This window comes from Mandrillus leucophaeus, unplaced genomic scaffold (assembly GCF_000951045.1).
Source record: "Mandrillus leucophaeus isolate KB7577 unplaced genomic scaffold, Mleu.le_1.0 Scaffold128, whole genome shotgun sequence".
In the NCBI taxonomy this organism is placed as follows: Eukaryota; Metazoa; Chordata; class Mammalia; order Primates; family Cercopithecidae; genus Mandrillus; species Mandrillus leucophaeus.
The window spans coordinates 2,464,308-2,474,449 of record NW_012101209.1 but is presented as its reverse complement, the minus strand read 5'-3'; the positions used below and the strand labels follow the sequence as shown (position 1 = coordinate 2,474,449).

Sequence of the window (10,142 nt, the reverse complement as noted above, 5' to 3'; positions counted from 1 at the left end):
TTTTAGTGCTGTTGGGGTTGGGTGACTGGGACCTAGTAGTACAGTGACAGTTTCTGAGGAACTTATAGCCTGTCTCTTATACACATCTAGATGTGTATAAGAGACAGCGCCTGGTGATCGGCTCCTTACCAGCTCACCTCTCGCCGCACATGTTTGGAGGTACGGACCCCTCTCCGCGCGCCCGCGCTCGGTCCTCCCGCGGCTGCACGTGGGTCGTGGCCGCCGGCTATTTTTACCCTTCTCCTTTTCTCCTTCGGCCGGGCAGGTCTCCATCCTGGGAAGAAACCCCCGGCACTTAACTCCTGCGGTGCTGCTATCGCGTAGACGCGTGGTTTGGTTTTTAAACATCGTGAGCACCCTCACCTCAGCGGCTCCCCGGTAGAGAAAGTCTGTTTTCCATAGAGATGACTGGAGCAAATGTTGTTTTACAGCAAACAGACGAAACAGCCCTTGTGGTTGTGGCTTTTAGTACCAGGAAGTCAGGAGGAGACCCGTTGCTAAATGTAGTTCTATCTGGGGACTCAGTGGGGAACAATTTTTAAAGGCCAAAAGTCAAAGGGTCTCGAATGAACGCTGAGTTACCATCTTTGGACCGACTTTTAATATAAAGCTGTAATCCTTAAATCTGTGTCAGTCCCACTTACTATGTCACTTTAATTGTATGAATGCGTTAATGAAAAGTTTGTTTTTAAACCTCACTAAACCGCTACTTAAGGTCACAGTTAATGTGAGTCCTGCTTAATTTGGAAAACATTTAGAAAATGGAAAAATTTCCTAAGGAAGTAAAAATTTTGCAAATCAGCCTACAAGGTACAGTAATTGGCTAGGTTCTTTTGAAGAGCAGTGTTGACTAGAGTTAAGGAAAAGTCAGTTGTGAAAAATGGGCATTTTTAATAGCAAAAGATGGCTTTACTATAGAAACAGGAGGAAGGGTGCATTGTCCTGGGAAAATGAATTCTTCTTCAGTTGTGTTTTATGCTGATCTACTTTATTGCAAAACGCTAATAGTAAATGAATCAAGACCACCTCCCCTCCCCGATTTGTGAAAATAAATAGAAGTATAGAAGGTAAGCATTCCCATTTCATCGCATTATGCATCCGATATTAGAAGAATTCGCAGCTGAGCACAGATTAGCAGCGAAAACAGCATCCCCTACATTTTTGTGCCTCTTTTACTCATGTGTTTGTAAACGTAGGAACTTTGAGTGGAGACTTAGTAAAGTGGAATACGTAGTAATTTATCTGTTCTGATGTTCTGTACTATCAGCATACACGCCAGCATAAATTAAAAATAAGAATGTCATGTTTAATTTTTCACATCTTTTAGTAACGCTTTGCACATTCAATATGGAATGATGCTTGACTTTTAATTAGCCACCTTGTTTTAAAGTAATTTTTGCTGCTTAAAAATATGCATCCCTCTTAAAATTGGGCCATTTAAAAAAGTCATTTGCTTTTGAGTAAAGGAACTCTACTGGTGTCCTTAAAGTGATTTGATCACAACTAACCTACCAGTTGAAGTTGCTGTAGTCCACATTGAAGAATATAAAAGGCAGTTTCTGAGAATTGGTGATTAGTGTGAGATTGAAGGGCAAACTGGTTTTTAATATTTATATTTTTAAAGTGAAAATTTGCATTTAGCAGTTATCAAAAGGTGAATATTTAAGTTTGCTAAAGAAGGGTGAATGGGAAAAGCCTTGTCAAGTTAATAGTTAATATTTATTTAATATGCTGATTTTTAAAAATTCGTTTTCTAAGAGCTGATAATTCCCTTTGAGAAACATTATATTTCTGTGGGTTTATTTTGTTAAGTAAATGCATTCCGTTCAGAGCAAGGGACAAACAGTTGAGCTCCATGCTTCCTAGTAAATGAGTAAATCAAAATACCTAGTTGCTTAAAGTTGGAGATAAAGCATTTATCTTTTTTCTTATCTAAGTTCTAGGTTTGTGCACTCACTATAGTTCTTTTAGTGCTGTTGGGGTTGGGTGACTGGGACCTAGTAGTACAGTGACAGTTTCTGAGGAACTTATAGCAGCGTGTCTCAACCGGCTTTGTGGAGAGAATTGTGCTGTAGTGTGCAATGCATTTTAACTTTTAGCTCCAGTGCATTTAGGACGGTTTTAGTTATGTATCATTCTTGGAACAGTTGAGAAAACAGTCACTGAAATAATTTCCTGTGTTTGGTGATTCAGATGAGGAACCTCAGTTGAGAATTGCTGGAAAGGGATTGGAGAAACTACCTATTCTTATATGACAGGATCAGATGAAAGTGCCACATCCTGAAATTTTTGTTGAGACAGGGAGATGGAATACACTTATGTAAAAACCCATCTTAGTGGAGTGCTTTACTGAGATTTTTACCTGTATTTTAGTGGACAGGTTATTAGGAAAATAATAGAAGCACGTTTCTCATCATCTTGAGATTTAGGGAGCTAGATGAAGAATCATAATTTAAAAAATTAGACTTGACTATACTTCACATTTACTTAATTTTTTTAGTATCTATTATAGCATTATTATATTTATTCAGTTACAAATTGTATAAATGGTTATATGCAAATAACTCCATCTGAAAATTGATAAAAGGATTATTTCAGTATTAATGGAAAGTTCATATTGTTTTTTGTAAAACTGTTGTTTTAATTGTTGTTTAGATTATTCACATCTCCTAGTAAGAAAATATGGTACCAATAAGATTCAAAATTATTCTCTTGTGAACTGTCATGTAATTTATAGAGAATGAAAAACAGTCCCCCCGCCCCTTTTATTTTTAACACTTAAAGATTCTAGCAAGTGGAATTGTTAGTAGTTCCCTCACAATGAATTGCCACATTGAACGAGGAAGTTTTCTGTGTTGGTTTTATGTTTTGCTGTCTTTTGGACATCTATTTTGGCTATATACGCTCTTATTCTCTCTAGAGACTGGAAGAAAAATGCCTAATCCAGATATTTCAGTTTGTAGAAATTTCCTAGAATTGAGTTGTTGGACATCAGAATATGATTATATTTATAAGGGAGTTTTTAGGTGAAGTAAATCTTGTCTTTGTTATTCTTTTCAGACTGGGGAGTGTTAAAGTGAACAGACACTTTCTTGGCTACTGCTAGTATTGTCCATCACCTTTGTTTTAAAACAAGTCTTAAGGGTATTTCCTAATATTTAAAAATCTTGATAGTATCTTACAGAGGATTTGTTTGCCTTTAATTTATGTCTACTTTTTTTTCCACTGTCAAGTAGCTTTGTGCATAAGAGCATAACATGAGTGGTAAAATAGCCTTTATTGATGCGGCAAGGATAGGGTAGATGAATTGGGCTATAGAAATATACCAATAAATGGAGATTATTTCCAGAGAAATCGTGTGGACTTCTATAATGTGTCCTTGAGTCCGGAAGTGAAAATGTAAAATGACTTAATCTCAGACAACCAGTGGTGCTGGGTTGCTTTTGACCTACTGATTTTCTTGAGCTTTTTTGGGTGTGGCTTGCTCTTGAGTATTTCAGTAGTCTGATTGTCATTCAGGTGCCTTGTTACTTGTGAAACATGTTTTCTTATATTAAAGGAGTGCGGGTTATCTCTTAAAACTGAGTATGTTGAAGAAGACCTATATTTCTAGGAAGATTTCTCTTAATTTTTAAGGCAGATGTGAAGTTTTATGGTGTTAGGTTATCTTCATCAATTAACCATTATTGAATTGGTCTCAGTTATCACTTCTTACCAATATCAAGTGCCAAAATGTTTGAATTTGGGATATTGTAACTTATTTCCTATTCTTGAATGTTATTTTGTGCCATTGAAGGCTTTTATGGGGAGTGGCAGAAGAGGAATGTTTGCCTCTTTCTAAGAAAAATGAGCCTTCTAACCACAACCCCTGCCACTCCTGAAGTAACAAGAATTTTGGTGGTTATTGTTTCTCACTTGTAATTTCATACCTTCGTATTATATGCTTTGCTGTGTGTAAGTGTGGCCTATGTCGTGGAAGTTTCTGCTTTGGGGATTTTTTGGAACTATTCTTGACTGCAAGGTGGGGAGGATTGGTGAGTTGCACCGGGCATCACCTGATCTGAGAGCAGCATGACCTGAGAACCTGGTATTTTGATGGTTTGCTGGCTGGTGCAGTGCCTGAGGGAGTAAGAGCCCTGTTGTTGTAAGATAGTGTCCTACTCCCTCAGGCACATCTCCAGCAAGTCCCTTGCTGTCCTCCAATTTGATTGCTTTGCCTGATGACTAGTAAGTAAGTTCTTCTGACTACCAAATATCGTTAATTAGATATCAACTTTTAAACTATTTATTATTGTTTGGGCTTGTAAGGAGAATTGCCCTAATGTTACACTTATTACATCTACTAAGTATTATGCAAAATTGGGTATATTGGCAAATGTGTTAAAAGAGAGTGTAGGAACTGCTTTATGTAGCAGATTACTTCCTAAGTTTTACCTTATGTAAATATTCTTAAGAACTATTGTTTATTTGAAATGTTAGTCTGTGTTTTAATTTTGCATGTACATGACATTTACTTGTTTAGAAATTGGACAAAACGTAGGCCTTTTTGTAAAGAAAGAGTTCAGAAATGCCTTAGATTCTGATTTTATTCGTTTTCTAAGCTGCTTATTAACAAATGACTACAAATTTAGCGGTTCTAAGCAACACATTTACTACCTCGCAATTTCTATGGGTCAAGAGGCTGGGCACAACTTAGCTGTGGCCTCTGTAAGACTGCAGTCAAAGTGTTGGCCAGGGCTGGGTTGTTATCTAGAGACTCACCTGGGGAAAGGTCTGCCCCCAGACTTCCTTGGGTTATTGGCTGAATTTATTTCTTTGTGTCTGTTAGGTTCAGAGCAGCTTGCTTCTTCAAGGTCAGCACAGGAAGAGAGTCTAGCAAAGGTGAACTGGTGCTATGTTCTTACATAATCATGTACACGTGATCACATACAACCCATTGCCTTTGCTGTATTTCATTGATTAGAAGCAAGCCATAGGTCCAGTTCACGTGCAAGGGGAGGGAATTATACAAAGGTTTAAACACCAGGAAGTGTAGGAATCAAGAAGAGTCACATCAGTTCTGTCTGCCACATGGATTATAGACTTAGATTGACAGTTGAACATGTAACTTTTTTGTTAAACTCATTTTCTATTTACTTTTAAAAAGTTGTCCGAATGCATATGGTAAGTATAGTATTAATAAACATGAATCGAGCCCCTTTTAGGAGCTGCGCATTGTAGTTACTGAGGGTTCAAATATGGGGCTTCTTTATGCACTGCTCACCTCTCCACTGAATTTGGGAGATGGGTATATGTGATTATTATACGGTGCAACAAATTCTGTAATAGAACTGTTAGCAAAATGCTTAGTGAAGTATCTTTGTCTAGGCTAGTCAAAAAATGCTTCCCAGAGGAGGGTACATTTGAACTGTAGTTTGAAGGATTTAGAAGTTTTACGGAGAGAGGGCACCATAGACTAAAGAGAAATCCACAGAAGCGTGGGTTTTGATAGGGCATACTGAAAAGTTAAATATGTCTGGACTGCAGGGTGCATAGAGGAATGATGAGAACCTGAAGCTAGAAAAATAGAAAGTGGAGCCAGTTGAAGGATTTTGTAGTGCTATAGGTTTGTTTTATCTCATGAAGTTTGAAAGCAGGGGGAGTATCATGATTAGGCCATTGGGCACAATTAACAATTGTAGTTTACATGGATGGCAACCTTCTCTAGTGGTGCAGACTTCAGGCTGTATGCAGCAACCCTTATCAGGATTCAGTTCTTAAGGAGGAGAGTGTGATAGCAGGAGGGTAAGTTAGGATTCGAATTTTAGAATATAACTGATAGAAGATGCCTATGTTGAAAGCATGGCATTGGTGAGGGGGAAGAAAAGTTAGATTTGATTGAGATTTCTAAGGTAGAACTGATAGAATTGAGAACCAGGGTACATAGTGATGTCTTTAACCAGTATTAAAGATGAAAAGAACAAGTTTTAGGAAATGATAATGAGTTCCTTTTAGGCCTGTTAAATTTGAGTGGCTGTAGGATTTCCATCTGGATAGAAGTATCTTTTAAGTGGTTGGAAACATGAGTCTCTAATTCAGGATATTACAAAAAATTGAGAAATCAATTTTCAGGTTATAAATGAATCCAGAAAGTGGTTAAGATTACTAAGGGATGAATATAAATCGACGAAGGACAAGGATGGAATCCAGAGAAGCAAGTATTTTAAGAGACAGGCAGAGGAAGAGGCCAGCAATTAGAATTCAACCACAGGGAAAGGAAGTTTTTTAAAACCTTTTTTTTTTAATTATAAAAATAGTATCTGTTCACTAAAGAAAAATTAACATACAGAAAACCATGTATAAAAATCGCAAAGCACTTGTAATCTTATCACCAGAAATAACCAGAAAAAAGTGTTAATGTCTTTTATATATGTGTTTGTTTTAGACACAAAATTAGGAATATTCATTTTTATATTGTTTTGATTTTAACCTTTCTGATGTTCTAATACAAAGTTTTAAAGCTACAATTTTTCCTCTAAGAATTGCTTTACCTGAATCCCACTGATTTTGAAGTGTTCTTGTTAACATTCAGTGAAAAATGTATTTTAATTTCCCGTATGATTTCTTCTTGATCCATGGGTTACATATCCTTTGATAATGTGCTCTTTCCATTTCCACCAGTTTCTAACATCCCATTAAAATTTTTTATAGCAGCATTTTTAATTATTACCCAGTATTCCAAAAATCACTCAAATATTTAACGAGGACTCGCTCTTCTGGACACTGTTCTGGAGATACAGCAGTGAAGAAATAAGATAAAAATCCCTGCTTTTAGGGGCCTTATTATTCTATTTGGGAGATAGAGTAAACAAACAAGTAAAGTAAATAGTGTGTTAGGGCATTCAGTGTAATGGAAAAAAATGGAGTGCAAAGGCTGATAGAGATTCTGGGATGGAGCCCTGTCTACAGTTGCTATTTTAAATAGGGTTTTAAGGATGACCTCACTGACAAGGTGACAATTCAAGCAGAAAGTGAAGGAGCAAGCCATGAGGATCTCTGGGGGAAAAACATTTTCAGGCACAGGGAACAGTAACTGTAAAGGCCCTGAGGCATGAGTGTACCTGATATGTAGATTTACTGCAGCTGGAGTGCAGAGGGCTGTAGAAGATGAGAGCATAGTGGGGTGGCGTGAGGTTGGGACAGAATCATAAACTGCCTCGTAACCACTGACCTGTAGTTTCTGGCTTTGGTTTTAAAATGGGATGGGGAGACACTGGAGTATTTTTGTGCAGAGGATTGACATAATCTGACTTGGGTTTTAAAGGATTACTCTGGCTATTGTGTGAGGTGGCAAGAGTCAGCAAGGAGACAGAAATCCAGATGAAAGGTAACAGTGGCTTGGAGTAGGGTGGCAGTGCTGGAGGTGCTAAGCCGTGGCCGGATTCTGGATATCCATGTTTTGAAGATAGAGCCACCTGGATTACATGTGGAGGTATGAGAGAAAATGAAGAGTCAAGGATTTATTTGGTTGTTCCTTATGGTTGAGCATTTAGTTTGTTTGCAATTTGGTACAGTTGTAATAAAATACTGTTGCCGTGAACATCCTGGTAAGCAAATTTTTACAGTTTTGTTTTTTTTTTTTCCTTTGGATGGAGTCTCGCTCTGTTGCCCAGGTTAGAGTACAGTAGTACGATCTTGGCTGACTGCAACCTCTGCCTCCCAGGTTCAAGTGATTCTTGGGCCCCAGCCTCCCAAGTAGTTGGGATTACAGGTGTGCACACCATGCCTGACTAATTTTTGTATTTTTAGTAGAGAACTGGGTTTTGCCATGTTGGCCATGCTAGTCTCAAATGCTTGGCCTCAAGTGACTCGCCCACCTCAGCCTCCCAAAGTGCTAGGATTACAGGCGTGAGCGCCCGGCCAGTTCTTAAAAATTTATCAGCGACATGGGATTGCCAGAAACAAAGATATGCTTTGTTCAAGGCATTTGATCTTTATTGCCAATTTGCTCATTAGAAATGGAAACAGCTTCTAGCAAGGTATAATCTTTAGTACTATGTAAAATTTTTTAACCCATAAAAACTTGTGTAGTTTTTGATATTTATAAGTGCAGATTGGTAGATATATTTTGAGTAATATCACCTATCAGAGTCATTATTTCATTTTAGAGCTCTTTTTTTAGCAATGAAAATATTTAGTGTGTCAGAAAATTATAGGTATATTCAGCCATTTCAGTTTCATAAGTTCTGACCATGTGGAATATCCTAATTTTTGCTTGATTGTGGTTAGTCTGTAGTAGTTCTTTAATTTACCTATTTATATGTGAACTGAGGAAAAAAAAAAGAACAAAGAAGCCAGATATACATAATGGGTTATTTCTTTTGTGTAATATGTTTCAGAGAGCCAGTGCTCAGTTTGGACAATAAATTTTGCTATTTTTGTTGGTTTTTAATTTTTTCCTACTGTTACCTCTATTCTGTTCTTTCTCATTTTGTAAAGTTAATTTTGTTCTTTCTCCTAGCTTCTTAGTTCTTTTATTTTTTATTATTTTTTAATGATAAAAGTGTTTAAGGCTGTGTTTACTTCTTGTTACATATAGTCACTTCCCATAGCTTTGGATACTTACCATTTTCATTATCATTGAGTACACATTTTCTTTTTCTTTGAAAAGTCAGTTCTATCGAGGAATAATCATGTTAACTGCATTTTGATATTTTCTTTTACTTGGAAGTTATTTTAAAGTGTGGCTTTATTGTGGTTGTCCTTACTACTACCCTTTCGTTACTTCTAGTGTTAATTTAGAAATATTGAACCGTGACTGTGCATGGTGGCTTACACCTGAAATCCCAGCACTTTGGGAGGCCGAGGTGGGTGGATCATCTGAGGTCAGGAGTTCGAGTCAAGCCTGGCCAACATGGTGAAAGCCCATCTCTACTAAAAATACAAAAATCAGCCAGGCATGGTGGCAGGTGCCTGTAATCTCAGTTTACTAGGGGCTGCTGAGGCAGGAGAATTGCTCGAACCCGGGAGGCAGAGGTTGCAGTGAGCCGAGATCGTGCCACTGTACTCCAGCCTGGATGACAGAGCAAGACTCCTGTTCAAAAAATAAAAAAAGTATTGCACCGTGGTCAGAGAATCTTAAGTCTGTCAGTTGTAAAGGATAGAAGCATAACTCAAAATAACATTAGGTGGAAAAACTGTATATTGTTTCAAATTACTGAAAAGAATCCTAGGTTAACTTAGAGAATTGAAGGAACTAATGCAGGAACCAAGGCCCCTGGAGCTGAAATTTAGAGAGGGGGGTGTGGAGGGGGCGAGAGAGAGAGAGAGAAAGTGTGTGTGCGCGCGCGTGTGTGTGTTTATGTCTTTGTGTCTGTGTGTGTCTGGGATTGCAGGTGTCAGCCACTGCCCCCAGGCAGTATGGGCCTTTAAGCTGGGGCCTTGAGACTCTGTACTTTCAACTACATGCGATCTTTCAGGCCTGAAGGGAGTATCTTTCTCTACCTCCAGCAGAAAGGACTCAGATTAACTCAGTTTGAGTTCTGTGTGTGTCCATAAATTACAAAAGCAGAGATGGGATGCACTTTATGTCCAGGCTGTATTCTGTTATTGTGGGGAAGAGTTTAAGTCTTCAAGTCATGTTTCTTGGGCTAACCTTAAGCAAATTTCTTAGTTCCTCTGTACCTCTGTTTTCTCTTCTCTAGAATCAGGCCAGGTGCAGTGGCTTGCTACTGTAACCCCAGTACTCTAGGAGGCCGAGGGGGGCGATTGCTTGAGCTCAGGAGTTCAAGGCCAGCCTGGGCAACATGGGGAAACCCCGGTTCTACCAAAAATACAAAAATTAGCCAGGTGTGGTGGTGCGTGCCTGTAGTCCCAACTACTCCAGAGGCTGAAGCAGGAGGATCGCTTAAACCCAGGAGGCTGAGGTTGCGGTGAGCCAGGATTGCACCACTGCACTCCAGCCTGTGTGACGGAACGAGACTCTGTCTCGAAACAAAACAAAAACCTGCTTTTGTAGTATTGTGAGGGTTAAAGTAGTCCACATACTTCATGCCTTTATGCTTCTAACTATTGAACGAACCTCTTCAATGAATGAAAAAGTTAAAACATCCAAGATTTATGCCCCACTTCCAGTCTTACCCTCCTCAAAAGACCGTGTGCTT

At 38.5% G+C, this 10,142-nt stretch overlaps 1 pseudogene across 1 annotated transcript in view; it reads left to right on the top strand.

Moving 5' to 3' along the window:
- The first annotated feature begins 102 nt into the window (after positions 1 to 102).
- Positions 103 to 10,142, top strand: part of LOC105533700 — a 93,586-nt pseudogene continuing 83,546 nt past the window's right edge. Inside the window, exon 1 of the transcript XR_001005154.1 lies at positions 103 to 159. The product of XR_001005154.1 is annotated as a 26S protease regulatory subunit 8-like (transcript). The remainder of the gene's footprint in view (positions 160 to 10,142) is intronic.